The sequence below is a fragment of the Manduca sexta genome, chromosome 21 (assembly GCF_014839805.1).
Source record: "Manduca sexta isolate Smith_Timp_Sample1 chromosome 21, JHU_Msex_v1.0, whole genome shotgun sequence".
Classification (NCBI taxonomy): Eukaryota; Metazoa; Arthropoda; class Insecta; order Lepidoptera; family Sphingidae; genus Manduca; species Manduca sexta.
This window is the reverse complement of record NC_051135.1, coordinates 5,093,881-5,118,712: the sequence shown is the minus strand read 5'-3', so window position 1 is coordinate 5,118,712 and position 24,832 is coordinate 5,093,881. Positions and strand designations below refer to the sequence as shown.

General features: G+C 35.2%; 1 protein-coding gene and 1 non-coding gene across 2 annotated transcripts in view; one reads left to right on the top strand and one right to left on the bottom strand.

The window, feature by feature from the left end:
- Positions 1-24,832, bottom strand: part of LOC115451917 (collagen alpha-1(XIII) chain-like) — a 229,590-nt gene that overhangs the window by 156,520 nt on the left and 48,238 nt on the right. The window lies entirely within an intron of this gene.
- Trnat-ugu lies at positions 24,008-24,080 on the top strand. The gene has a single exon. It is a non-coding gene; the product is annotated as a tRNA-Thr (tRNA).

Below are 24,832 nucleotides of genomic sequence, written 5' to 3'. Positions count from 1 at the left end.
TTTAACTAGCTGAAGGTCCTTTAAGCCATACGGCGTAACCACAATTGAATTCGACTGCTTAACAGCAGAAATAGGCAAAGGGGTAGTGGTGGCAAACTCTATGGACTTCAGTACCTCGTAATATAATAAAATCAGTTCTGTATTATATTATACTATCCCACTATTAGACACTGACTTCTCTCTCTTATCGAGAGAGATAAGGCCCTAGTCCACAAGGTTGACCTAGTGTAGATTGGCAGACTTCACACACCCTTAAAATTATTACAGAATTTCTCAACGAACCTCGTAATATGATCACGTTTTTATTACAAAATAACTCTACGTTCTTTAACTTAAAGAATAGCTCATGTATATAATATTTTCTCGAGATTTAGAGAACATTGTATTATAAATTCATATTTTTATGGACCTCGTTGTATATAAAATGTTATATTAGTCTAGACCTCAGTCGGTTTATTCGCAATTTCACAAAATATATTATACATAAAGAAATAGAATCGCCTGGTTGGCTCAATAAGTGTACTTAGTGTATGAAATCTGTTCAATTCTAACCTTTGCATGACTTTTGTATACGAAATATACAAGGCAGTTAGTGGCTGAGATTAAATAGCTAAATATTTCGTTAGGATCATGTCAAAGAAGCTTATGCTTAATGTATTGTGAATATTTTAGCTGTAACTTTTTTAAACACACGTGTTCTCATACATTAACGATGTTTAATAATACAATTTTCATGTTCGTAGGATATATTTATATCCGCTCTATAACGACCACTGTACACAGAGTGTATAACCCGTCATACTGGCCCACGTAAGTGTGTAGCGTTCTAGGATCAGCCGGTGTATAATCGGTTCCAACAGGCCGGCATAATTGTGTCGAGGGATAATCTCTCGTCAGTTGACATTCTAATAAAAAAAACAAAAAGATTAATATTTTATAAAAACAACACGTGTCCATAAACAGAATACATATTTGTAGGGTTACTGAAAGTGTAAGTTTCAGCTGAAAGTTGCGTGCCGAGTGGAACTAGAGAGTGGGCGGCGATCGCGTGCGCTGCGCTCCTAAACAGCCTTCCAACTAATTGAATTTTTTCTATCTAAATTGGCTACTGTTAGTGATAGAACGTTTGCGTATTATTGTGAGTGGATATGTGGTTTAGGGGGGATACATGCGCATGCTCAGTGCCCATGCATTTTGTCAATCATTAGAGGGACGAATTAAATTTGTTTTATTTAATTTTGTATAGACCTTTTTTAAATTAATATTCGAATAGTGAATGGCGTAATGGAAATGTGCCGAGTGAACTCTATGTGGAGTAGTTGCATTAAATATTGAAAGGAATAGTTGCTCATATTGTTGGGTCCAGGCGTGACATTCCACTGCTTTCATGTTAGCGATTCAGCAAAATCCTGATGCCATTGTCGATTCAAAAACAAATCCCGATCCTGCTGCCCAGGGTAACGCGTGGAAACAATTTGTTTTCCCATCCCCAAACGCGTCAGTTGCTGTATAATTCATGTGTATGTAAAATTATCTGTATCCGTGGTGTCACTCGATATTGGACCTTATACCCTTGACAAAACGAAATTTTTGATGAATGCTGCATGAATATTGTACGGTGAAGCATGCCACCTGCGACCTCGCACTTGAATGGGTGTTTAAAAATAAGAGCAGAACGTGACGCGGGATGTAGTGGCTCGTGGCTTAGGGTGAGGCAGCTGTTAGGTCGAGGTTTGATTTAGTGCTCCTGATATTTTCGAAGATCTTCGTATTAGGGATGTAATCCTCTGGATTAGGAGTGATTATGTTTGAGGATGATTCAAGCTTACCCAATTTATGAGATATGAGCTAAAATATTTATAAGTAAATGAAATATTTAAAACTTTATACATTGGTGATGAAGTCTGTTAGAGTGCACGTTAATGTAAGAAAACGTTTTTACAAAAATCTATCCAAGAGGTATCAAGTTGTGCAATCAATTTCTCAACCAATCGTAAAACAACGGGAGTAGGACTGTGAATAATTATTATAATTATATTACATAAAAAAATACACCTCTTTTTGAAATCCGGTAAAATATATCAATAATTCTTATTACAATAGAAATGAAATTATCATAGAAACACAAGTAAGAACAGAACTCGTTACTGCAGTTTCATTTCACAAATCAATGCAAGTTTCGAAATTCCCATACACAAAGATTCCGTGAGTGAATTATTTAAAGTACAGTTCAAATAGAAAATCACGACTCCATACATCGGCCAGTCACTTATAAACGATTCAGTTGAATTTAATTTACGGAATAACGCAAAGGGGATTGAGTACAGCCCACACGTCTAGATACTGCGTTCGTATCTATTATCTACAACTAGCGTTTTTTATTTAGTACATGACGAGACAAGAAAGTTATTTGCATGATGGTAAACAAATCCATCCAGAACTTTAAATTAAAAGTGCATGTCACTGCATTGCAGTATTCGACATCATGGCATGTTAAGTCTCATGATATTCAATAATATCACCAACTATAAAGTTTTGGTTTAACAAGTTTATAATATCGACAAAGTTCTTTTTTACTTTTAATAATAGCTACACCGTTTTGTCATCGTTTCTACCAATTTTGACAACCTTATTTGTATGAAAAAATTACTTTCACTATTTAAGTATTGATAGATTGTAAACACGATTGAAGTTACTACTGGTTGCCAGCTATCCGTCCCATATTTTCGCAAACGACTGTCCCTCTAGACATGTTTAATGCCAGGTCGTGATGCAAGCCACTCGGACTTGCAAATTCGCGTGACCCAAGGTTGAACCGTGTTAGGGAGAGCTTCCATTAAGCGGAATCAACCATTCCGACCCGTGTCCGAAAAACGTCTAACGAAAGCTCTGCTTGTTATCCTAACATGTGTTTGGAATATTATTGAAAGAGTTCTGACTTTTTGTAAATCACACTGTTTATTGAAGGATTTATTGAGTTTGATTTGAATTTATTTGACGATAGGGTCGATCTCTATCCCATAATGGGATGGAATATGTTAAGCGACAAGTGGGTGTACTAGTAAGTTACCCTTTTGGCGACAGAAGTTATGAGTATGTCCGTATGTAATGATTATGTACATGTTTTTAGTTTTTCCTACGTCAAAGGTAGTACACACCTACTGGTAAGTAAAGGTACCCGTCTGCTAATAAAACGAGTGACGTCCCTTGAAGATCGCTAACTTTGCTGAATATGTTCTTAGTAATTGATCCGGGAACACGAGTCTTCGCAAGAGTTACTATACGAAATTGATCTCTATGAGCATTATAATTGTATATTTTTAAAAGGCCTGATTTTAAGACAGTCTTGCTCCCGCTTAAAAGCAAAGAGGATTTGTAAACAGTTTGGAAAATCGTACTAAAACAGCATAAATCCCAAGATATCACTAAAATAATGTTCTCGCACGAAGATAGGTCGGTTCAGCAGCAGTAAATATTTAAGGGTAAAGCCGAAAGGGCTGAATTTATTGTGTTTGTCCCCAAAACTGAGGATTATTCTACAAGAAGTAAAGGGAGGCTTAAGACGTACACACCATGCCAACTGCTGTGTTGACTTTTGACAGTTGAAGTCAGTTGTTGACTCGCGTATCACTCTACTCGCTTCTATCTATATCTACCGGATATACGAATGGTTATTATGGAACTCCTTTGTCAATCCAGCTAGTTCTTTTTTTTATAGGGTACGACTAAATGAACCCATTGCATCTGATGGTAAGTGAAGTAGAGTCCATTAGAATGTCGATTGACGAGGGATGATTACCCCTATGCAGTCGACACAATTATACCGGCTTGTTAAAACCAGATATACACAGACTGATCCCGGAACGCGGCACACTTACGTGGGCCACTATGGCTGCTTTAGTTGTAAATGTATCAAGGTTTAATTTCTTCGAGACTACAATATATTAATTAATTAATCTTAATAAGATTTGCCAAGGTTTGCAGAGTGTTACCACTTACCATGAAGAGTATAAAATGCGCTAGTAAATTCCATGGAGTTTCTAAGGGTCAGCGCAGTGACTAAACTTACCGACTCGCACGCTAGCTCGCATAGTGTAACCTTTCTACTAGAGGTTTCTCTGTGTATGAATAAGAAAAGTTTGAATGGGACTGCTAAGCCGTCTATTCACTTGCACAAGAAGCTTGGAGACGATTACCGTTATTACATTTTGGCACTTTGAGAGAAACGCCTTTTAGCGAAGAGTGTGCAAGTATATAGGAATACAACTCAAAAATAACACTTCTCTTAGAAAATCAAATAACAGTAATACTCGACTATTGTAAAAAAATAAAGGCTAAAGCAGAACTGGCATGTGGCATGTTCTAGTATTTACATAGGCCCTATTATTTTAATATATGTACCACTTTCGAGAATATTTTTAAAAGTCCCTGTATTAAATATAATAAAGTTATGTATTGTATTTTCCGTTCATTTTGATACTTCCAATTTACTTATCCATGTCAATATCGTTGAGCCCTATAAACAAGAGTGTTGTTTATAGACGTACTAAAATTAGACCCTCCCTAATTGTACTATGTACCAACTTGTTTAACACAAGATATATCCTAACTTTTATTGTATATGTTAACAAAACAACCTACTAGCTAATAATGATGATGTATCAGAATATAAAGCGCGTTCGTGCGCGCGGATACGTGCGCTAAACGCGCCATAAACGCGCTACGTGTCCCATATACGATTATTTATACACTCGCGTTATGGAGGGGGATATCCGCGGATATCCGCGCTGTCGTATATCGGTAATTTTCTGTCGGATAAAGTTGTTCGATAAAACGGTTATGAGTTACGGTTATGTGTTTAAATGGAAATAGTTTGGTGAGAGATAGGTAAGTGGGAGACGGGATGCAGTTTCGTTTATCTCTGTTTATTTTGGAAGGATGGTATCTCATTATTTTATGGGGTAGCATGGATGTACAACATTCCCAATAAATTTTAGGTCCATGTTATATATATGATGCTACTGTTTAACTAGCACTGACTATATAATATAAAATTGTATGTTACAAATTTATTTTTTTTTATTTTCAGGTATTGTTACCTTTGTTGTGGCTATATATATTTTTTATGTGTTCTATTTTTATAAGTATTTGTGTGTTCTGTTTACTTAGTTACCATTTACTCGAAATAAACGCTTGTGTCTATAACACATTTTTTACTCAACTTTATTAATAACTTAGAACATATGTATCTATTACTCACCACATGAGGCATAAATACGTTGATATTATGGAGGTGCCTAAAGTATGTACTTTAGGCACGGTCTTGTGTGTCAAATAAATGTTTATTTGACATACTATCTCTCCATAATGACTGATTTCGGAATCAGAAATTGTGCATCAAGTAGAAGCCGGCATAAATCTAAGACAATACTTACCCAGAAATTCCAATCTAGTAATCGCAATACCAGTATAAATTACAAAACCCTTTCCCGTATAAAAACGCACACCTTCATGAATGGTTCACAATTATCGAATCGTGTATGTGTAGTACAAGAGGCAGTAATTAAAATCACGCACTCGGATGGCTAACAACACATCGACGTGAGAGTCATTAGGGTCCGCCCACGTGGGCCACGCGTGGGCATGCAATATACACATGGACCCTCTGAAATTACCGTGCACCTTATACGAGTGCGCCGATGGTTCACGAGTAATTATTGTCTAGATGTGTGGGCTATGTGTGCTCAACATTGCCAGTTTTATTTAAATGCCGATTTACATGGGTCTATTCTTCGTGATTTTATTTTAGATTAATACAGGTTTTCTTTTATATATATTTTTTTATTCCTTTGATTGACTAGACCAGCTTGCGTTCATCTGATGGTAAGCGATACGACCGCCCAAAAACAGTAGAAACACCATCCAATACCTTAAATTATAAAGTATTGTTTGGTATTTCACTGCGCTCGCCATCCCGAGACATGAGATTTTCTCTTTTCATTTTCTAAGTGTTATTATGTCCAGTAGTTACACTGGGTATAATATCCTTCAAACCGGGACACAACAGTGACTACACGCTGCTGTTTGGGGGTAGAAATATACATTGCGGTGGTAACTATTCAGACGGACTCATACATATGAGAGACCTACCACCAGTAAGACATTGCGGTGGCACCTATCCAGAATATTACTATAATATATACTTTCTTATATAAAAGAAAATAGCTGACTAATGGTACCAATAAAAATTCACAGAGAAATCATAACATTTTTACAAACGTTAGTATAAACGAAATATCGAAAATCTTTTTACTCTTTGCATAACAAAAATATGTTTACTAAAATACTTTGTGTTTCAAAAAGTTAGTTTGTGTAACCAGTAACACGATATCTAAGCTATGTAACACTGCTATTATTATTTTAATAATTCAATTCAAAGTTGTGTTGTTGCTACTGTTTATGGGTAGGCGTGGCCTTTACCATCAGTCGAGGAACTTTATTTATCAATATTACAGTGGTGTGACTGGACAAATATATTAGGCGATTAGGTTGACTATGCTTTAATCGGCACATGTAAATGCTCCATTAGTATCCAATGCTCGTTTTTGTAAGGTTTTGCAATGCTTTGCGTAGGTGTAGCGTATCTAACTCATAAAAAAGGTAAGGTATTTTCTAGTAAGCTATTTGTGTAAACAAGTTAGTCAGAAATAAAATATTTTATCATACATCTGAATAATCGTATAAGTTGACCTCAAAAGAAAGGTAAGTCGCCAAAAAACCGTAGCATTTTTCAGTCTTAAAATCATTTGGTTTTAGGCAGTGATTATACCAGCTTTACTTAATACAAATAATACGAATCTATTGCGTAGCAGGGGGTAAAGCATCGAACCAAACACACCGTAGACGTAGTCGTAATAAGAGACAGAAATAGCGATAAATTCATCTTTAATGAATCAAGGAGTTTTTCATTCCATTGTTTTGTTAAACGTTTGTATAACAAACAAAAGTTACTAAGGATTATTTTGTTACGTTCTAAAACATTTATCTTTGAAGCATCGAGCCAAAGTCGTCAAGTGTAAGGCAAACAAAATCCACTGTCCCAGAGAAGTTTTACAAAGTTTCACGTTTATTTACAAAAATGTCGACTCGCCCGTTAACAATGTTTCGAGCGGTTTCCAAACACGCCACCGATAATGTCTCTATTTGTTCATTAGTAATGTAATTGTGATTCACTATTTGAAATGTCATGTATGTTCGTGCGTGATTTTTAGTTGAGTAGTTCGAGACTTTCTCCAGGTAAACGAGAATTAAATGGAATTTATAACTTTACTAATGAAAGTGGTTTATTTTATTTATTCATTGAATAGTCTACAATATAAAGCTGTAGTAAAGATTAAAATCAGCAGCTTAATTGGACCTTGATAAATAAGCCTAGATTACTTTGTATATACACGTACAAAGCTCTACCTAGCATTAAACTAAATTAAGCTGAATTATCGACATGCGTGTAAAAGTGTGTGACGGTAATCCTATGTTCTAGAGGAACAAAGTCGGGTAGTAATAGAAGTTTCTATATTATTTGCCTGCGGCATCGCCCGCGTGATAACATTTTTTCACGATAAATATTTAAAAAAGTTGCCTATAGAACTCCGGAACAATAAAGCTTCTCATTAGAGAAAAAAATCAAATTTTGCTTAACGCGTACAGACAAACAAACAAACTCTTCAGTTTTATAGTAATATAGTATTACAATGTTAACTGAACTTGTTTCATCACATGGCCGGTGGTATTAAATTTTCGAAATATTACAATTTCTTACCTATTTTCAGGAACCCTTAACAAGGAAGTACATTTAGCGCATTGTTATAAAACTGAAACTTTATTACGTGTCGTTGTGTTAACGAAGTTTCATGAAATAACGTTCAGTTAAAACACATAAAAGTTAAAATATTAACAACTTTGTTAGTATGTTCAGCAATGCGATAAAATAATTCTATCTATATTGTTTGTCGTGAGGTGGTGTCTGTGTGTTTGAGTCTGAAATAGTGATGCTGTTAAAACATACTTATTTGCTATTGAATGTGAAACAATTATATACAGTTTCCGGTATAGAATCTTGAATACGACGATCGTTAATGTTAATTGTAATGTCAAAATTATCATTTTTTAGTACCACATATCTTTGAAGCCGGGCATAACAGCAACTATTGATGACATAGAACTAAGGCGCCGACTCGCCTTTAAATAACTTATTCATTTGACTATCTATAACAATAAAAAACTTAAAATTGCCATAATAACAGTTAAAAAAGCTTTTGAATTGACAAAGAAACTTTATTGGTACCGCGCGGAAATAAGAAATAAAACAAAGGCCTTAAGTGCAGCGGTGGGTACAGTCAGCAGGAGCAGTAACAACGAAAACTTTTAATGCGGAATTTCAGTGTCTGCGATCTGAACGCTCGACTTTCAGATGCTTTATATTTTAATGCGGCTTTAAATAGTAAAAAAAATCTGTGTTTTATGTCATCAAAGGATGTTTATTATCATATTATACTTCTTGCTGGTGTGTAGTATCCAGCTTATTGGGAATTTTAGGCTTAGCATCTTATGTCTCATTGTGAAACACGCAGTCGAGTACCACACAGTACTTTGTAATTAAAAGTTATGTAGCCTTATAATCAGATTTTGGATCTAGTATTGCTAGTCTTGTCGTTGACTATTTTTTCCATACACCATAGTTGAGTATATGAGGTAGTCGATCATTTGGTGTTAGGTGATCTCTACAGATTATGAATATTTGCTTTAAAGACAAACGCCATACAGAGGTTAGGTTTGAGTCTTCGAAAATCACAAAGAACCAGACGAAACGCAATTACAAGGTGACCATCCATGTGGATTTTTTGTAAGACATTGATATAATACTGGTGGAATCAGTCCAATCAATTTGTATACAAATAAATTCTAATGCGCAATTCTATCACTTTAGACTTTTTTCAATCTTTAAAATGAACTACACCAAAGTACCAACTACAAAAACACATTTAAGATGAACAAAACCGCACGTAACAAGTCTAGCAATAAATTCTAAAACACGAGAAGAGTCGTAAAGACGAAACAATTATCTTTATATTTGCATCTAAATATCCGCGAAATTACGAGCGACCATACCTTCCTCTAAACGCTCGTCGGTACGCGAGAGTTTGTTTATAGTTATAGGAATATTAATTTCTTCAGTGATAATGGACAAGGTATTTAATTTGGGCTAGCAGGCGGGGGTTAGAAGTTAGAAGAAGTTGTTAAATTATTCGAAAAACCTAGCATATTAATGAATAGCCCCGTTTGTCTAGTGGCAGCGTACTTGGATTATGAACTGTAAGTAATAATAACAAAGGGTTCGTATTTAAATGATGTTTAAAACTTGAATTTTCACTTGGGATTACCGATGTGTTTGAAATGATGTAGCACTAAATTTATATCGTTCTTTTTCGCTCTAATTCGCTGAGCGCAGGCCTTTGACATAGTTGAAGACGTGATACCTTTAAAGGGGTAAGATCTAGATTCTAGACCATCGGAGAGCATACTAAGTCGGTTATCTGGGGCGCTGCCAAATAGGAGAGCCGTGCCAATGGCCTTAATTCCTTTGAACGTTACCTGGACATATCGGTACCCAGGTTGTAACTTTATATCAGCAATATATTGTGAAGTAATTCCGTGAAATGCTGTGAAATCTAGATGGTTTTGTGAATATAGTATACTCACAATATGTATATTAATTACTTGGGCAACGATTCAAATAATGATGTTTCTGCTCTATGAAAAAAAAATGCCAGACATGAGACACAAACTATAATCTCAGAGAACTTGTCTATATATAAATCTAAAAACATACATACTCTAATTACTCGACTTGAAATCGAACTCAGAACCTCACAAGTATTCCGCTATATTGTATCTTCAACCTTATGAGTCCTTTATGGCACGTACTTTAAGTTAAGTGAAGCTCCGAGATTGCTTTTAATATAAAATATAGGTTCGAATCTGCGCCCGTCTGCAATGAGGAGACTATCCGTCTTCTATTTCTAGCGAAGAAATATTGCTTTGCGATGGTCCTCGGCGTACACCGCACTACTGTCAAACGAGACGTCAATCGATCGTGAATCGCGGCAGCAATATCTGCACGATACGCTGCTTACAGTAATTATACAAGGGGAAATTCACCCGGAAATGTAACATAAATTACACATTTAAAAGTAAGAAATTTGACTACCTATACATATTTGCGTTAGAAAAAATATTTGAATGGACGATAATCTTCTTTTCCTAAGAACTCGTTAAGATTAATTGGGAGTCAGGGTGATTTGAAATTGCTATTTCATTCTTATACCTTTACCAAACCATGTAGGAAAAAATTTGCAAAATCGTTTCGTGAAAACGAAGCCTCGATACTTATACGTAACTGTTGACTTTTAAAATATTTTATGTGAATGAATTCACTTATAAGACCGTGTAGGAATGTGCGAACTCTCTAAAACTATAGCAAATAAGGTCCAAAGCATCAGTCTTAGTTAACGAGCTATCGACTTCGTTAACCTCTGGCGGTTAACATAAATGTTAACTACTTGTATGGACGGTATGATGGTAACAGCATACAGAAGAATTATAAATCTACCGTCGGTATTTCTGCCTTCGCTTGATATTTCACGCTGTTGAAAAGGTCGAATTTAAAATTGTAATTGGTACACGTTGACTTCAGAACGCATATTGAGTGTCAGCTTTTTATTTATTGTTTTACCATCACAGGTATATGATTGTAAGATCAGTGCAGTTTAAATATGTACTACATATGGGTATCCGATTCCGAACAATATATATTTGTATTGTTCAGATTTCCTCCAACGAATTTCCACTAGTGATCAAGCTCGTTGCGGGTCCAAAAAAGTAATTAACCTTTTTAATACCAGTAGTCTGATGGACTATAACTTACTGCGAGCATTCTAATTAAGTTCATCTTTACAGCCGTCAATTAAACCACAATGCAAGATTGGTGTCAATAAAAACACGACAAGCGAAACAGCGCCAGCGGCCATGCCGAGAGTCGATACGAGTGAACGAATTAACGAAAACATACATTTGGAAGGGTGTTTCAGTTATGTATTTTATTTTAATTTTTAAAATTTAACTGCTAAAATAAAACTGATAAAATGATTTATAAAATAGCATAATCTTCGCAAAAAAATATATTTTATTTTTAGTTCTTGCGACACTTCTTTATGGCGATGACATCTTCCAAAAGTAGTTATTAATAAATTATTTAACATATATTTTAGATTTATTTTAAGGCGATGGTCTGTTTTACTATCTTTGTATTGTGTTATCAGCATTTATATGTTAAATTAAACTAAATAAATAAACTAAAAAGTCAACTTTCTCCGTATTTAAAAAATATGGTTTTAGCATGCATTCCCTTCCTGCATCTACATTCAAATAGTACTATTTTATATTTAAAACACAGCTAGCCATACTACACACATTTCTCAAACTTACATCGTTTCGATTTTCGGCAAAGCCACGCAGGTTCGTTTACCTCGGGCGGTCGCATCGGAATGAAAGTTTATGGCTCGGAAACGAACCGACAGCCGTCCGACGATGACACCCGCTTAACAAAGCTGCCAGCGTACATGACGGTAATGGCTGTGGGTAGATTGTTCGTATGCAATATGGTATAGTTGAATGTTCTCTAGTTTTGTTTTACATCGTATTCGAATGTTACATGTTGTTTGTCGGGATATCACTGTATTTGAGTAGTAAAGAATGCAAGATACGACTTAAACATGGCATAAGATTTTAGAACTATTGCTTTATGGTAGTAGAATGTATGTTAGTCGAATGCGATAAATTTAAAAAAGGAAAGTTTAAACTTTACTTTTTGTGATTGAAATACTGTATTTTAATTTCTATGTTATACGAATCAATACATTAAACCTTAATTACTAATGTTATAAGTGGGAAAATTTGTGATTTTTTTGGATTTGGATTGGATTTAAACACAGATACAATTGACCGGATTTTATAGAAATTTTGCATACTAGTAGTCAAAGTTCTACATGAACATATAGGCTACTTATAATCGGTAATGTGCTGCCATGGAAAAAAAACTAGTCTCATTTTTTTTTATAGATGACGCGGGCGCCGTCATTTGTTAAAACTTTTGTACCGGAAGAGGATTTTCACACGGGCGAAGCCGCGAGCAACACCTAGTATTATAATACTTGTCAAATAAAACATTGTACACTTTTGTTATTTATTTTAATAGTATCCACTAAATTATTCTATCAATTTCTGTTCAATATTTATTTGCCCTTTACGTTATCTTTATTAATAATAAAGATAAGTCATACATAACCATTCAATCAGACATAATATGATATACAAACACAACAGGTCCGACGTGTATTGCTTTAGGCAATGTTAAATCATAAACATTTTTCATAAAACCGGTGTTCGATTACGTTGTCCACAATAAATAGTTATGACGGGTTGATATATCGCCTATCTATCGTCAATAACGTGGTTTAAAGCCCACTACACTACCGGTTATCAGCAGCAATGGGCGATTTCTTTTTTTAAAACAACGATATCCGTAAGTACTAAAATAATTGCAGCCATGAGATCACTAGTAAAAAGAATCACAGAAACACTCTTGAACATAAGTAAGAAAGTTTTGAAAACAGTTTGTTGTAGCAAACTAAAATATACTGGACAGCAAATAAACCGAGCCACCTGCTACCTTGTAACTCATATTCAATTTTCTCAAAAAGTATAAGACTGATAACTATCAAAGTTATACTTATAGAAAGTGCGTCTCATGCAGATTAAAATGATTATAAATGTATCCTAAAGTGCCGCCAACTCACATTATAATCAAGCAACAAACATAATGACAACGATTTGCTCTGTTTTGACCAGAGTTAGAGATTAGCGTAGATAGTAGTATCTAGTTTTTTATTTTCGTCATAACAAAGGTAAATAAATCAAAATTATGTATGCTAGTATTTTTTATTCTTCTTCTACTTCTTTTAGAAGACCACTGCATTTTTATAACGTCGATTTTTTCTGACATAACGACTGCACCAGATCAGAAGTTAAACGCAGCGCGGTCAATGAAAAATTATGACTTGATTAAGCATTACGCATCGCCAAATCGTTACTTAAGATTTAACTGATAATGGAGCAGTATATTACAGTTGAACGAATTCACATGTCGCCTCAGATTGTTAATCTATACATATTATAAAACAAAGTCTCCAAAAGCAATCTGTCTGTATGTGATCGATTTTCTCAATATCTACTGAACATATTTTTGTACGGCTTTTACTAAAAGATAGTACAATTTTTGAGGAAGGTTTAGGTTAAAAGTACATTACGATTTTATGTAAATTGGCTGAAATATTTACTGTTGCAGAGGTCGCGTGGTTGTAAAAAATTTCATGGGTCGGAATTTACGTCAGAAAAACTTTGTGGCACACTAATTTCCACGCGGGCGGAGCCGCGGGCACAGCTAGTCCGACATAAATAAATAATATAAGAGCTTTAATCTGCAGTTTATATATCCTAGTGCCAGGTGTAAGTTTTTCTACCTAATCCATTGCAGTAATGTTTACTGCAACTTGTAAGCAATAAATAGTTACAAATTATTGACAACACGATTCATTTATTCAATACGAATTGCATTAAATGTTCGAGAAAAACTAGCACAAGCCACCCTGAAGCGATAGATCACGGAAGCTAATACTGCGTGTGGTGACACCTTTACGCTTTTTATAGACATGTCTAGGCTAAGACAGGCCATTTGGTAAACTGCTAGTCGTTGAATGCAGGTGCTATAAATCTGCACTTTAAAGGTTAAGATGGATGTGACAAAAAGCAGCTTGCAGGTGGAGACGATCTTGCGGTTGGCAGTAAATACACATACAATGCGGAGTGAATATAGTGAGATGCAATAAAAACAATGTTGTTAACGGTATGGTACACAGAAAAATATTAAGTTATGTTTAATTATTTTAGAATTTACATTTAAGAAAGTTATGAATGAAATAATATTTATGATTGAAGGTTTATTTTATAAAGTTGATAGATTTGATCGAAGAAAAGTTTTTTCACTTATCAAGCATTACTAGTACTTGATTCAATTATATAGAAGTTATGGAGATATTACTTCAACGAAGAAAATACAAATTAAGATTAGAAAATAACACTTCCACTAGTGAAAAGAATATTGAAAAGCCAAAACAAAGAAATATAAAATAAATTGGACACATATTAACTTATAGATTATAATTTTTTTGTTTGTTTGAACGTAGGTACTTTTATTTACAGCGATTACTTTGGTTCTGAACAATCTTTCACTAAAAGGGCGGTACACTAGGCCATTTTATTTCAAAAATGTTTGGAGGAAATCAAGAAAGAAGTCTCTTCATACATCAAGATGATCGGTAACACTGGTATATCTGCCAATAAATATAAGAAATCATGGCAACACGAAATCAACATTAAGGCAAATCGCACGATATCGGGAGACATTACTCAGTATGTGCTCCCGGAATGGTCAGACGCCTATGTGTTGCAAAAATACCTAGTAAACACTAAGTCACAAATAGTAGAGCGTGAGAAATATCACACGGATACTGACTCAGATAACGATAATGTTACCTTAATCTAATATTGATAAAGTTACTTATTTCACAAGGGTTTATCGAAAACTAGCATCTTAGTAGGAAAACCCATAGCTGTCAGGAATCATTTTCCCGAAGCTGAACTTGCTCTATAAGCAGTATGAGACTATTAATTTACTATACTGTTCTCAACTCTCAAGTCAACACAAATGAAAAGCGGAAATCAACTGGCCACTTACATTTTAACTCACGTCCCACGTGATAGCCCAAAATCGCTGCAATAATTTAATAACATAAACAATCAATAAATACTCTCAAGTCTCAACTCTACTTTAAAATCTACATTAATTTCCAGATATTAATATAAAATGTAATACGCTATTCAGAATCAATAAAATGTACCGATAACCCCTCAATACCATGTACATAAATCAACAACGTTTAAAAACGTTTTGTCAGCAACGGGAAACTTTCTCTACATTGACAGTCGTAAATAAAACTGAACTCTATGGTTCGGACGCAATAAACATGTCGGTGTGTGTGGATGCGTGTCCGACACGTCCGTATGTCGGACACATTTTTTGTAAACGCGAGGGCACGACCACCTTTAATGACCCCACTAAGGAAATGCCAGCTAATAAAATTAAAGCTATTATGGGAATCGAATTTATCGAGACATTGGACAAATTGTGGGAGTATTTTGGGGTTGATTGTGGAGACGTTATGAATAAGAATGGCTATAGTACGACAGAGTCGTTGATTAATTTGTTAATTCATTTTTTGTGCGTTTTATTTTTTGTTTGATTTCTTCCTTTAAACTTATTTAAGAGACAACTTATTTAAGTGCTCACACAGAATTAATTTCCAACAAACGGCTCAACGGAAGATCAGCGCTGGCTTCACTGTCAGCATATTGCTGAGTTGGTGCCTTTTTTGTGACAAATATAGTTTTAAGTTTTTTTTTGTTTCGCTTGTTTATTTGTTATGTTTATGTAATTTGTGTTGTTGCAAAATAAATTTCTTTTCTTTCTTTCTTCTTTTCTTTCTAATAATATTTTTGTTAAAATGACCTAAGATATTATAAACATTTATTTTTGGGGTACAAATAATCTTTGATATAAATTATAATACGAAAGTGTATTTTGCAAACATTCCATCTGAAACTGTATCACGCCTTTCTTATAATACGACTCTACCAGAGCTTCGATGCTTACAAGTTGCGTTCAAGATATTCAGCCATAGACCATTCCAAATATTTCTTGATACTAACAATACCACATTGTCATAATGTTTTCACACAATAAATATCGTGATACAAATGCATTAATTTATTAAGTACGTGAATTTAATATTTATAAAATAACTTATTTTTTTAAATATGCAACATAAGGAATACTATGACATAAATGATATAGTAGAAAGGCAATATGAAAATACCTTTCGATTTGTCAACTACTGTCCATGTATTTAGAAAATTTATGATGAATATAAACAACGTTCCTGCATCCACAGAGATATCAAGCCGTTAAGCGATGCATTAGAATGACATACAATTTGTACGTAGGCGGCGCCGCGGCCAGGAACATGTACCGACATTATGAAATATCAAATTACGTACAGTTTAAACGTTGATGTCATGTCTCTAGATAGAGCTGTTATATATGAAACAAAATAATATTCTCTAGCGGCTCTACCAATTAGAATACATTATATCTGATCAATTCTAAATTACTGTAATTTTGTTACGATAATTTATACTGTGATGGATATAAAATAATATTATTATTATAATTTTTATCATTTATGTGTTACAAACAAATTGTCATTCAATAAAGCCGCAGTACTGAGTTCCTTTTCTCGACTACTCGCTGATTTTGACATAGAAGGTAGTTCAATATAAGAACATGGCGAAAAAAATTGCAAAGATAGCCCATCTTCATGCACATAAAGAACCAATGATATAATCTAAATTGACTAATATAAAATATACCTTATAGTAGAGATGGACTCTACATATGGTAGAGCTGCAACGTACCTGCAATAAAGAAACATAATATTAGTAACGAGATACGAGTGGTAGAGATCGCCACGTCTCATAAAGGCGATGTAGATATATTAATTTTTATTATAATGCGTGTTTTAAGTGGATATCGTAGTAATTTATATTAATATGTGAGGTTAATTATTTAACTGTGACGAGATAAGTGATAAAGTTATAATTATAACAGTTGTTGTGGGAATTAATGTTTTATTTAAAGTAACAGTGACTGTATAGTTAAACCAGTACGCTGTGTAGTTTGCTGGTGGTAGGATACATATTTTTATATTCGCCGGCATAGCGACCATCCTATGTTGCCTTCCGGGATCAGCCTATTTATATCCGGTTCCAACAGGCCGGCAAAATTATGTCGACTGCCGAGAGGTAATCATCTCTCGTTAGTCGACATTCTATAAATAAAAAAAAAAATATTTAAGGGGTATAATCGCTTTTGTTTGACGTTAAATCGTTTGACGTGGAAAAATATGTATGTATGTTTACTTTCTTTTGTTGGCCAAGACAAATTAATTCCCGCTATCCTGGTGAGTTGTAACGTCTCATTTAGTCAATTTCATTTATATTTGGACTAAGTTGCATTTAATATCACATCCAATACGGTAACTATGGCACAATGCTGTATCAAAAAAAAAAAAAATCTTTCGGTAACTTAAAGAAAAGTTAGAAAGGGTTTCTTTTTCCTACACAGTGATTTTTTAAAACCTGTAGAGACTTATTTATTGTCTTTTCCCCAGGATCTAAGCCCCATTTGAATAACACAAATGGCAAATAACGCAATCTGTTGTGCGCAGTTTCACGCTGAGCGAACGGAGACACCATTACGGATCGACGGTATCTGGTCTGTTGAATTATTCAGATTTACTCTCAGTCAACGATAGCCCCGGGCGGAGTGCGGAGTGGACTGCTGAGCGAGGTTTTGGGTTCGAACCATGCGTCCCTGACTATGGCTGGCTTGCGCATTTGTTGTTAATTCCCGGTGTTTTAAAAGAACCCAGATACCTTAGATATATCATTATGAAGGTAGACATAGAGTTGTTTAACTGACATAGGTCAGCGTGGATAAACAAAAGTCTAATCACTCAATTGTGTGCTTGTTCACTGTACTGAGACAATATAGTACAAAACTACTTACAGTAACGCGTTGGTGTAAGTCTATTTATACTCTATTGATCGTGTTTAGGTTGAAAATAAATGCATTGTATATGGAATCCGCTGGTGTTTTTTCAGGGTAATGCTCTTTCGCCTATCCTGAGAGTATACACTAATATGCCAAGGATCGGTTCGATAATATTTCCGTTCTTTGGGATAGAGAGCTAAAGTATCGTTTTCAAAATTGCAGGGGATCAGCTATTTTTCCCCATCTGGCGTTCGAACTCGGTACATTGGTTTTTCGACCAACGAGTATGACCAGTATAATAATAATAATATCAGCCCTGTATTATATATACTTGCCCACTGCTGAGCACGGACCTCCTCTACTACTGAAAGGGATTAGGCCTTAGTCCACCACGCTGGCCTAGTGCGGATTGGTAGACTTCACACACCCTCGAAATTCGTATAATGAACTTCTCAGGTATGCAGGTTTCCTCACGATGTTTTCCTTCACCGTTAGAGCAAGCGATAATTCACAAAGAATGACCAGTATGTCTAGTGGTAATAAAATTAATATTGCTTTATTTGTGCACTGTCAAAAAGGCAATTTAAATACCAACATAGCATTTATAAATAGGATCTATAACTAACCAACATAGAGTCGGAATTTGAACTCATTGACTTGCTTTATCAAGTAAATAATTAATTTTAAAAAATCTCATCTAAACCCACGCGTCCAAAAGAAAGTAATTTTATCTAAAGAAGAACAAGTATTAATGGTGTTGTCGCCACCAGAAGAATAATTATAAATCTTGACATTGGATTTTACGGAAACAGACTTTTTAATAACAGTGACATCTGTTATCTGGCGTCGGAAATGTGGTAATAAATAGAGTACATGGTAGTTTAGAAGAATTTCCATTTGAAGGGTTATCATAAACGATATGTTAAGATTATGCGTTTTGAAATGGGTGACTATTTTAAATAGCGTTTATCGTGTCGAGGGCTTCGATGGGGTGCCGCGATCAACTGGGTTCGATTCCCATCCTGCAACAAACGTGTAGTTTTGGGAACTGAGAGTAGAAATTATGTACCAAAAAAAGAGCGTATTTATACCTCTTTTTTAAATATTCCATGACGTAGTCTGCCTGAACATCAATTCGAAACTGTCATCCACTCAATGTGATATTTAAAACGGTAAATTTAATTTCACTGCAGTACAAAACTTGATAAATGAATCGCCTTTTCATAAGTAATACCATCGACGTAACAAAATGATCACAATGAACAATTATTACCACATTCACAGTGATAAATTTAACATTCAAAAATCCGATATGAATGGCGCGAACACAGTGATAATCTGCGAGGTGCAAGGCGCCGGCCCCGCGAGATTGATGAGGACTTCGGTATTATTCATGGGCTGAAGACACCATCACTCTTCGGATCAAGACGAGACGGGGAGGGGAGGTTGTACTTACCAGCCGCTTTAATGTCATTACGTCATTATGAAAAGAATCCGCCGAACGGGGCTTTTAAAAAAACATGTAACTAGAGCCATCTTGTAGATAAAGGGTTTTAGTGGTACCAGGATGTCATAAAACTGGAGTATTGTTTATTTCGTTAAGTTTTGCACCGTCAGTGGGGAAGTCGGTCCGAATGATATTTAAATATAAAGATGCAGATATGGAACCTATACAGTAGTCAGCTTTCAAAAACTCATTATAATAAACTATAATACGACACGTGAAAATAAGAGCATGCCACCATTTTCAATAGCATCATTTATAGGTGATTTTATGGAAAATTCGATAGACGACAAACTTCAACAGATGTTGACGAGATACTAAGGTCGATTATGATAATTAGCTAAATTTTAACGTGCCAATAGAAGACATTATAACGCATCTACAACTTTTTATTAAAAAATCATTGGTCGGTCCAAAAAATCCCCCTTTCGATTCCTGTTCCTTTTAATTAAAGTTCAGTAACGCCTACAACAGGTGGTCAGTCAGTCGGCTTCGAAAGTAACCCGTGTGTAATAGGCAGTATCAAACACATACCAGGTGCACTGTAGATACTGAAATAAGGGTGTTAAGAGCCACTTTTCGAACAGGAATACACCAGTTTAATACACTGATGCATAGTGGCAGAAAGAGACAACGCTTTGTTTTTGACTACCACTAAAATATGTTTTATATCTGCTCGGCATTTCTTTCTTATGAATAATACATTATTTTATGGTTATCGGTTATTGATTTTATTATTCCTATAAATAACATTGTCTTATAATTTATGTCGACAATATCTTTCTTGGAATAATGAAATTCATTTCGCCGTAAAACGATTTATCGGTTTCATACGCTATATTATTGTGAATCGGAGTCTGGATTCCATTTAATGATCGGACAGGCGAAATTTTTGCATGGTTTCATATTTGAGAAGAAATCTGTAATGACTGTGATTGTTTTTCCATTCCAATACAATGATTGGTTAAGTAGTAATAGTTTTAAGGGCAGTCATAGCATTTATCATCAGGGGAGCGAGCGCCAGACTGAACCCGCTGTCATATAACCTAACCATACATTGTGAATAGTATGCGAATATTTCGCAATGTAATACTGTACGACATCATCACAAGTTCTCGATCCGTCCTCGCGTGTACGAAGGTCCGACAACTCCAACATTCGGCAACTCAATTTGGAAAAGGGGGTGGGGGGTGCGAGGGACTGGTCTTTATTGCGAACACCAAGTTTTTCATACATACCCGAGTTCATTGCTTTAAAAGTTTTGCACAATTGGAACGTGGGACGGCGGTTTCGGCGCGGAAAGCGATCCGACGCGTATCCTGTTTGCGATGTGTATGGAGTTTAGTTTTTGTAGTAATTTAAACCGTTTTATTTTTCTGTATCGGATATCTTGTCACAGTCGATGTGGCGTAAGTTCGTGTAATAAAAACGTTAATTCGAATAATACACATATAAACTACACCTTTATTAACCGACTTCAAAAAATGAGAAGGTGCTAAATTCGACAAGTATATTTTTTTTCTTGGAAAGTCTAGAAAGAAAGAAAGATTTGGGAAGTGGCGCTTTTATGGTTCACTTTCGTCCCATGATATGATAGGTGTGTGACAAGGACTATTCATTCAAGTTTCGCAACAAAATTAGAGAGTCGGCATTTCGTCAAAATCAAATGACATATTTTAAAAGTATTTTTCTACGTGTAGTGGTTTTACATTTAAGGTATAAAATGTATTCACGATTTGGAACATCGGCGGGACAGATAGTAGAGTAAGGAAATGTCGTGATTTCGATTCCTGGAACGATAGACGTATTAGTGCATTGTGGAGTTATGGCGTAGTGAGTCATGTCTCACGGTTATTTATGTTAAGAAATATCGTTGTATACAGGACTAGTAAATTTTCTGATATTTTGCAGTACATATTCACCTCAGCTTATGCACCCACGATGCCTGGAAACGCAACTAGTGTTATCGAGATTTGAGAAGAGAACAGAAAGAGGGCGTTACTAATATTATATTATTTTTAACCGAAACAGTTTAAAACTACCTTCTTTTTACAAATAATAATCCTATACAAATTTTGTTGGTAGAGTAACGTTGCACATGAATCCGCTAGCAAAGTTTCAGCTCAGTTTATGAGTTTCGTGCGATCAATAAGACCGAAAGGTCAATAAATCCTCTCCGCCTTTTTAATCCCCATTTCTCCCAAAAGTTCTTCAATCCATTCCTCTGTCAGTGTAAAAGATTATTAATATATTTTTTTTACCACTTGTACTACTTAATATACTGCTCTAATTATATAGTGCGTAGATTCAATGTTCAATAAAATTTTACATATCTAAAAGCATTGTTCCGAGACGTCAGGCAGCCAGACAATAGATAAACTTGGTAGTAATTTGCAGAGTTCAGTTATGGTAGGCATATGCTATTACTATCCGCTTGGAGCGAATAAGGAAGTGTTATAAACCATTGTTTGTTTACTGAAACAGGATTTGTTTGATGTCTTGTAATACTATGGCTATTATAACTGTAGTAATACTTTTCTTATGTCCAAACTGTAACCACGAAGGCTGTAAGATCTACGAAACCGCAGGAGAAATTTAAAATTTGAAAGTACGCGATAATATCTGAAATTAGTTTTCTTTCGATGAATACTTTTTTTCTTTATAAACTCATGACTTAATGTTGAAAGGCTAGACAGGGGCGCAATTAGTACATTGATATACTTAGTCAGCGCTGTCATATGATGTCTCGATAATATATTGGGCCCAAATACCAAACCCAGGTATGTCAGTATAAAAAAAAAAACACATCCAACATCTGTCTGTAACCTCTAATACATTCTTAGGTTAAACACGCTACTAAAGTGTAACAGATAATAGCAACATTAACGCAATAAGATTAGCCATCACGTCGCGTGTTCAGCCCACAGGTGTCGCGGCGACAAACAAGCTCGGCTAAACACGTCGCGTGTTGCTGGTCACGCACTCAATTAGCTAATAGTGTCTGTCACTTGATGAGACGTATCATGTGCCATGTTTGTATGGATATAACAAAAAAATATCTATGGTAGAAGAGTGTTAAAGATTTTCTTTCTGTCTGTCTATTTGTATGGCTTCCTTAAATAATGTTTTATCATTAAAACAACCCTACCTTAAATAGGATGACTAATATTGTTTAGTCCACTTTTTCACGTTTAAAGAGTTCCAGCAGAAATATGTACATCAGTGTACCTTTTAATGAATAGAAGATGTTTTTGAGAATTATTTCAGTTTTAAGTAACCTAACCTAAATGAAGTTATAAACAAATTCTGTGTGTATAGAAATCCCAGTTCTAAAATGCTCAACAGCTTTACATTGATTCCACTCAACATACGCGGTCTACATCAGCCATCCTGAACATCGAATAATCTTCCTTTTTTGCTCAAAGGTTAGTAATTTTGAATTCTGCGGGCCATTAGGACGTTTCAATATTTTATCTGACTACGCAAATTCGGTTGTTTGACTAAGCGGTCCTTACGCTTAAATCGTATTTTTTTTTTTTGCGCAAATGCAGGAAAAAAATATGAAATGTCCATAGGATGTTTAAAAATGCAGCGGATGGCATGTTTTCGGTCTGTTTGTCACGCGTCATGCGGATTGCATTCGACGGGGTTTTACGTTTCCTCTTTTATAGTGAGTTTTATGTGCTGTGACCTCGTTAATGAAGTTATGTTATTTAAATTTTGTTATGTTTTATAACGCGAAGACATGTAGAGATCTTTCTGAACTTGGAATTACATATCTCTGCTTAGATACTGAACTACGCTCCTCCTCCTAATATATTAAACGTTCAACTTTTTTATATGATATGCGCTCAAATTAATAATTATATCAACCCTGTATCATAATACTGTCCCACTACTGGGCACAGGCCTCATCTATTACTGAGAGGGATTAGTACTTAGTCCACCACGCTGGCCTAGTGCGGATTGGTAGACTTCACACACCCTCAAAATTCCCATAGAGAATTTCTTAGGTATCTTCAGGATGTTGTTCTCAAATTAATATTTTACTATTTTATGTCCAATTTAACCTAGTCATGCTATAACTATTCCTTATCTCTGTACATCGGTATAAACGCCGGCTTATAAGAAAGGTTACAGGTTATTTAACTCAATTACTTGCTCATTAAGGCGTGTAATTAATTAACAGTACAGTGTTGGTGCGTTGTCTGATCGACTATAATAGTCGCATCACGAATGGTACCTACACTACGATCCGGCCAGTAAGCACGATCTATATTGGTGCGGAAACGTTATTGTTTGAACGAAGAATCAATAAGTAAAATAATTTATGTGTGAATTCTATCGGTGTGTTGTATCGGCTCTACATTCGACTAAGATAAGTGCAGGTGAATAAAAATAAATAACACAATTCTGGAAACTTTATAATATACTAGCTGACCCGGCGAACTTCGTACCGCCTAACAGTCAATGAGTGTCGTGTTACCTTTTTTTCTCGATTTGTCTATACACTTCTATTCGAGATGGTCCCTCTCTCCTCCACCCTGTTCCTTTCCCTCTCTTACCATTTACAGCTAATATGCGTATGGTGTACTACCGTATGATGGACGGTGTGGCTCGATAATAGATATAGACAAAACGAATGTGAAGTTAAAGTAACTCGGATAGCTCAGAAGGAAGAGCAGTTGACTTGTAATCAAAAGGTCCCGGGTTCGAGTCCCGGTCCGAGCTATTTTGGATTTTTCTCGATTTGTCTATACACTTCTATTCGAGATGGTCCCTCTCTCCTCTACCCTATTCCTTTCCCTCTCTTACCATTTACAGCTAATATGCGTATGGTTTTTTTTTCAAAAAAATTGAATAATTAATAAATAATTTACACAAATTAATGTTTAAAACAAACAAATATAACAGTACCTAAACTTTCGATACATTTTACACAAAATAAATTTCTGAACGCACACATGAATAGTTGTTACAGTATTTGACAGGATTGGACAACAAATGTTTGACATGTAATAAAGAAAAAAGAGCATTTATTGAAATGATTAAGTATTATTACACATATCGAGTTTTCATTGTTTTTAAGATGTATTCTGCTATTCGGGGCGGAGACAAATCCAACGAATCAATAACCATGAAAATTGGTTCAGCAGATCTCGAGTTATAAGTGTTGTAACAAACCCGTCTTTGTTTTATATATATAGATATTTTTGTAAACACTGTTTAATATAAATATATATTATGTGTGTTATCCCGCTGGTGGTCACAGACTACCACGGCATACAAACAGATCGCGTACGAGGTTCATCAGAGCACCTTAATTACCCCCACCCCGAGCAACCCGTTATCGCTCCTCCATTCATTAGCGATATTTACACGTGGTTGGCTTCACATGACGCTAGTTTTGGAGGAAGACTGGGGTACTTAGTAAAAGTAAGTATGAAATACCAACATATAAATTTCTACATGTAAATAATATA